Below are 6,691 nucleotides of genomic sequence, written 5' to 3'. Positions count from 1 at the left end.
CAGTTTTTTAAAATATATTTTATTGATTTTTTTACAGAGAGAAAGGGAGAGGGATAGAGAGTTAGAAACATTGGTGAGAGAGAAACATCGGTCAGCTGCCTTCTGCACACTCCCTACTAGGGATGTGCCCGCAACCAAGTTACACGCCCTTGACCGGAATTGAACCTGGGACCCTTGAGTCCTCAGGCCGAGGCTCTATCCACTGAGCCAAACTGGTTAGGGCTTTCATTCAGTTTTAACACCAACAGGTGCCTCTCCAAAAGATAGCCGAGTCTGTCTCTCTCCTTTCCTTTTTTTCTTTTCTTTTTGCACTCGAGCATATTTAACTTTTCATTGCACATACAGAAAAGTGCACATATTATAAGTGGACACTTGGAAGAATTTTCACAAATGGAACGCATTTCTGTAAGCACCACTCAAGTCCAGAAACAAAACATTCTCAGCTTCCACCCAGAACAGGGCAATGGGAGGAGGAGTGTGGAGGAATTGGTGGGCCTATGTTAAAATGATCATAAAAATACCAAAAATGGATAAATCCTTTGGCTGAGATACGTTGAGGCCCTGCAGAGGCCCTGTTTCCCATTAAAGTTCACCCATTGCTTTTCTCTTCATTGGTGGAAGGTGTGTGTATGGAAATTATTACTGTGATGTTTGTTTACTAGTAATTTTTCATTTATCTCATTCCTTCTACATTTACTATTATTTATTACTAGCGGCCCAGTGCACAAAATCGTGCACTGGGGAGTGCACAGGGAGTGGGGGGAGGGGAGGGGCCCCTCAGCCAGGCCTGCACCCTCTCGCATTCTGGGACTGCTCAGGGGATGTCCAACTGTTGGTGTGGGCCCAATCCTCAGGGATCCCCTAACCACTCCGCCTGCCTGCCTGATCGCCCCCTAACCACTCTGCCTGCCTTCCTGATCGCCTCTACCACTCGCCTGCCTGCCTGATCACCCCTAACTGGTCACCTGCCTGCCTGATCATCCCTAACTACCTCTGCCTCAGCCCAAGCTGCTATGGCTTTGTCCGAAGGACATCCAGAATGACCTTCGTAAGGTCGTTTGGCTGTCTGGTCTAATTAGCATATTACACTTTTATTATTATAGATTCGAAATTCTTCTGTAAGGGAGAGTTATTCTGTCTCCATTAATTTGTTTATTTAATTGCTTCTTTATACCCATTTGGATTCATTAACAGTTATTTTATTGGTTTCAGAGAGGAAGGGAGAGGGAGAGAAAGATAGAAACATCAATGATGAAAGAGAATCATTGATTGGCTGCTTCCTGCATGCCCCTACGGGGGATCGAGACTGCAACCAGGGCATGTGCCCTTGACCTGAATCAAACCTGGGACCATTCAGTCCACAGGCCAACGATCTATCCACTGAGCCAAAACAGCTAGGACTTTGAACAGTTATTTTAGTCTTTGAGTTATAATCTATACTATTGTTATTTATTTTGTTGCCCAAATTGTTCCAGCTTTGGCTACTGGGAGCTCTTTCAGTTGGCCCTGCTGTAAGCATTTTATTTCGGGCACTATTCTTTTGAGACGACTCAGTTGTTTGTTTGTTTTGTTTCTTACTTTCTACACCACAAAATGTTTCAGGATCATCTTGTGTTTTCGCCACCCCAGTTCTAGAATCAACCAAGGCGCCTGGGTTCCTTTACTGCAGAAGGGCATTGGGAAACCAAGGCCTGGGTGCTGGGTGTGCACATTGCTGCTGGGGATGGGGGCATTGCTTCTAAACCCTCTCAGCTGATAGCATTATTTTTTTGAATCCTCACCCAAGGATATGTTTATTGATTTTAGAGAGAGGAAGGAAGAGAGAGAGGAACATGAATGTGAGAAATATCGATTGGTTGTCTCCTGCATGTGCCCCGACTGGGGATAGAACCCGAAACCCAGGTATGTGCCCTGACCTAGAATCAAACCCACAAGTTTTTGATGCATGGGACAATGCTCCAACCAACCAAGCCACCTGACCAGGGCACTTATTTTTTTTACATATTGAGGTAAAATTCATATAAAATAAAATGAACCATTTTAAACATTACATGTGCATTGCTGGCGCACACATTCAGAGCAGAAGTATTCAAAACAGCCAAAAAGCAGAAACAAACCAAATGTCCATCACCGGATGAAACAAATGTGGTCCATCCTGTTAGGTGTCTTGGGCCGGTGATTCGGGCTGTGAAAGAATTAACAAATGAGAGAAGAGATAGATGATAGATAGATAGATAGATAGATAGATAGATAGATAGATAGATAGATAGATAGATAGATGAGATACTGGTAAAGAGAGAGAGAGAGAGAGAGAGAGAGAGAGAGAGAGAGAGACTTTATTTTACTTTACCTGAAGGGAAAGGGCCAGTGCATTGCTAATCAATACAAAAGGCAAAAAACAAAATCTTCTCCAGCATTTAAAGCCTTCTTGCTACTGCTAGGTGACAAGGAAGGGGGTGGTATTTTTAGGCTGGAGTTGAGCAGACATCAATGGAGCTGTCATTGAAAAGTGTGTTAGTGTTTCAGGAGACAATCCAGGCAGATGTCTTAAGGAGGTGTCTTATCAGTATTTTTCCAAAGCCTGTAAAACATTCTTAAAGAAAAAGTTATGAAGAGTTCAAAAGAGGCTTGTTTGAAGAGGAGCAGGGAAGGGAACTTTCTACTAATTATGCCTGGGTTGTAAACCAGCAGGGAGTAGGTATTGGAAGAATGTAGCCTTGACAGTAACTTATTTTGTTTTGCAGTTTGAACAGAGGGGCTGTTTCAACCAGAGGAGCTAACCATCTTGGGGTTTAATTACCAGGTGCTTCTCATAAATTGTGGAAGGCTACAGCAAAGAAAAAGAAAGGCCTTTTTTTCCATTTGAACACATTCATACAATGGACTATTACTCAGCCATAAAAAGGAAAGAAGTTCTGATACACGCTACTATGTGGATGCATCTCAAAAAACATGATGCTGAGTGAGAGAAGCCAGACACAAAAGGTCACATATTGTATGATTGCATTGATATGAAATGTCCAGAATAGGCAAATCCACAAAGACAGAAAGGCCAGTGGTTGTCAAGGGTTGGGTGGAGGGAGGAATGGGGAGGAATTGCTACTGAGTATCCTTTTTGATGGAAATGTTTTGGAACTAGACAGAGGTGATAGTTGTATAGCATTGTGAATTGTGAATTTTAACGTGGTTAACTTTAGTTATATAAATTTCGATATTTAAAAACCAGTGATGATGATGGGCAGAGTTGAGTTTGAATCCCATCTCTATTTCCTGCTGTGTGACCTTGGGCAACTCAACCTCTTGTGCCTTGGTTTGCCTCCTTATAAAACAGGGAGGAGTCAATGAGTTTGTCAAATTCATAAAACCATCTGTGGCACGAAGTAAGTGCTGTTTAAATGTTATCTGTACTTGACACATTCCCTCTGGGTTTGAACTTTATTCCTTTGTCCTTTTCTTTATGACAAACTCCCGGCCTTGGTGGCCCTTGTGGATGTCTCTGGCCAAGGGCATGGCTTCAGAAGGCAGGAGTCGTATCTGATTGTACTGTTTCGAAAGGTCTGATGAATAATACATTCTGCCCTCTGCCTCTTCTCCCAGCAACTCTCCAGGCATGCACCCTTCCTTTCTTTCCTCCACACCCCCAGTGCCTGGCCCAGGGGCTGGCGAAGAACAGACATGCCAGGAAATTTTGCTGCCTGGCTGTCTGACTTTGGCCCAGAACCAGGAGCCTCTTTTGTGCCTCACACAGAATCAGAGTTTTGTGCCCAACACAGCTAGGTTTGAATCCTGATTCCTGTGTGACCTTGAGCAAGATGCTGCACCTCTCTGAGTTCATTGGATAGGTGGAGATTATAAGCATATGTACTTCATGGGGTGGTGTTGGTGACTTTGGTGAGATTATATAAAGTGCTTAGCACCCTGCCTAGCACACAGTAAGTGCAGTTGGTTGGATGCTGACCTGCAGAAGGATAGGCCCATGTCCTAACCCCCCAGGACCTATGAATGTGATTTTATTTGGACAAAAGGTCTTTGCAGATATAATTAATGACTTTGAGATTAGATCATCCTGGATTATCTGGGTGGACCCTAAATCCAGTAATAAAGATGCAGACAGAAGAGACAAAACTATGTGAAGACAGAGGCAGAAATTAGAGTCAAGTAGCCAAAAAAAGCCAAGTCATGCCTGCAGCTGCCAGAAGCTGGAAGAGACAAGGAAGGATCCTCCCCGAAAGCGTTCCCAGGACAGACGGCCCCGCTGACATCTTGATTTAGGACTTCTGTCCTCCAGAACTATGAAAGAATACATTCCTGCTTGTGTAAGCTACCCAGTTTGTGGCAGTCTGTGACAGCAGCCATAGGGAACTAATACATAAGAGTTAGGAAATATTAGGGGCTACCCATATCATTATCACTGTTATTCTGGTCAGCATAGAAACACACCCAAATCTTACCAAACCCAAATAAAGCCCCGCTCTCCAAACTTCTTAACTCATTTTATTTTTGAATAGTTCACACTTTCAGGTATGTCAAGAAACAAAAAGTGTAAGCAAGTTTACACTGTAGAATCTCCCTCTTCAATCTCCTCTCCCCCATGGAAAACCCACTGCTCATGATTTCCTGAGTATCTTTCCGGAATATCTGTGCATGTCTACAAACAAATATGAATACACTAGAGGCCCAGTGCACAAAAATCATGCACTGGTGGGAGGTGTCCCTCAGCCTAGCCTGTGCCCTCTCGCACACAGTCCGGGAGCCCTCAGGGGATGTCCGACTGACCAATTAGGTAGGCCCGCTGCGGGGAGGGGTCCTAAGCCGGCAGTTGGACATCCTTAGCACTGCCGCAGAGGTGGGAGAGGCTCCTGCCACTCCTGCTGAGCTTACCAGCTGTGAACCTGGCTCAGGGCTTCTGGCTGAGCGGTGCTCCCACTGTGGAAGTGCACTGACCACCAGGGGGCAGCTCCTGCATTAAGTGTCTGCCCCCTGGTGGTCAGTGTGCATCATAGCATCTGGTCATTCCGCTGTTCAGTCAATTTGCATATTACCCTTTTATTATAGAGGATGTCCTCAGCTCCCAACCTCCACACCTGCTTTTACATTAAAGATAGCATTAAAAAAATAGGGGTCAAGGGCTGCCCAGGTAGCTCCTTTGGTTAGAGTGTCATCCCAATACACCAGTGGTTCTGAACCTTCCTAATGCCGCGACCCTTTAATACAGTTCCTCATGTTGTGGTGACCCCCAACCATAGAACTATTTTCGTTGGGTGAGACTCCAGGCAAATATGCTTGCTGAGCAAAAAGGCCAACCCCCCAAATATGATTCTATTTACAACACATTTTGGAAATAACAACATTTTAGACATGGAGGACAGATTAGCAGTTTCCAGGGGTTGGGGATGAGGACAGGGAAGGAAGTGGGTATGGCTATAAAAGGACAAAGGAGGGCCCTGGCCAGGTAGCTCAGCTGGTTAGAGTATCATCCTGATACACCAAGGTTGCTGGTTTGATCCCCAGTCAGGGTACATACAAGAAGCAACCGATGAATGCATAGATGAGTGGAACAACAAATCAATTTCTCTCTCTTAAATAAATAAGTAAATAAATAAATAAATATTTTTTTGTCGTGATATGTTCTGCTCACTGCTGAGATCCCAGAAGACCTCAACATATTGTTCTTGGATTCCCAGAGAAATAACCTGGAGGACTGGCTGTGAAAGACATGGGTTTATTCGAAGTTACATGCGCACCGGTGGTGACGGACTGCTGAAGTTTACCGCCACACTGGCTGCCACAGATGAAGTTGAACCACCAGTCCCACCCAGCCTGCAGACAGGCAAACTGGGGACAGCCCGCCAGTGCTATTGTTTCACCACCACCCAGACTTTTCCAACACAAAGTTTCATGGAGCACAGAAAACAGAGAAAAAACAAGGCATGCAGGGGAGGGGACTGGTGCAGTGTGAGATCAGTAAGTTGCTTTCCTGAATGAGGAGCTGGCCAGGTTCCCAAGGTCTCCCAGTGCCTTACTGATGGCCTTCATCCTCCTCCCACGGGATGGGAGGGGGAGCTGGAGCATGGGAAGGGCCCACGCTCCTCTTTACCGTACATGGTAAATCAGACATAACATAACCTATACCAGTTTAGCCACATTAAGTCCCCATGTCAGAGGCAATCGCACATTCACATTGTTGTGCCATCATCCCACCATTCATTCCCAGGACGTTTTCATCTTCCCAAACTGAAACTGTGTCCCCATTAAACACTAACTACCCTTCCTCCCTCCTTCCAGCTTCTGGAAACCACCATTATCCTTTTTGTCTCTATGGCTTTGCCTTTCCTTAGGTACTCTGTATAAGTAGAATCATATAATATTTGTGTCTAGCTTCTTGCACTTAGCATAATGCTTCATGGTTCATCAACATTGTACTATGTGTTAGAGTTTCAATTCCAGAGAGCATGTTTTACACATTCTTCTGCACCCTGCCTTTTTCTTTCCCCTTAACAGATGCCAGAGATCTCCCCTTACCAAACTCCCTTTAGGCACCCTTGTTATTTTCCTACAGCCGCATAATGTTCTGCTGTGTGGATGCCCCAGAGTTAATTTTACTCCCGGAAACTGATATTTTTCATCTGTTGGTTCTTAGGCTAACATGGCAGTGAAGAACTTCGTACAAACGTCATTTCACACACATGCA

The 6,691-nt window shown here is 44.7% G+C and overlaps 1 protein-coding gene across 1 annotated transcript in view; it reads right to left on the bottom strand.

Moving 5' to 3' along the window:
* Positions 1-2,188, bottom strand: part of RLN3 (relaxin 3) — a 23,407-nt gene extending 21,219 nt beyond the window's left edge. Inside the window, exon 1 of the transcript XR_001359709.1 lies at positions 2,118-2,188. The gene's annotated coding sequence lies outside the window, so the exon portion shown is untranslated. The remainder of the gene's footprint in view (positions 1-2,117) is intronic.
* Positions 2,189-6,691: the final 4,503 nt, after the last annotated feature.

This window comes from Myotis brandtii, unplaced genomic scaffold (assembly GCF_000412655.1).
Source record: "Myotis brandtii unplaced genomic scaffold, ASM41265v1 scaffold680, whole genome shotgun sequence".
Taxonomy (NCBI): Eukaryota; Metazoa; Chordata; class Mammalia; order Chiroptera; family Vespertilionidae; genus Myotis; species Myotis brandtii.
This window is presented reverse-complemented; position numbering and strand designations above follow the sequence as displayed.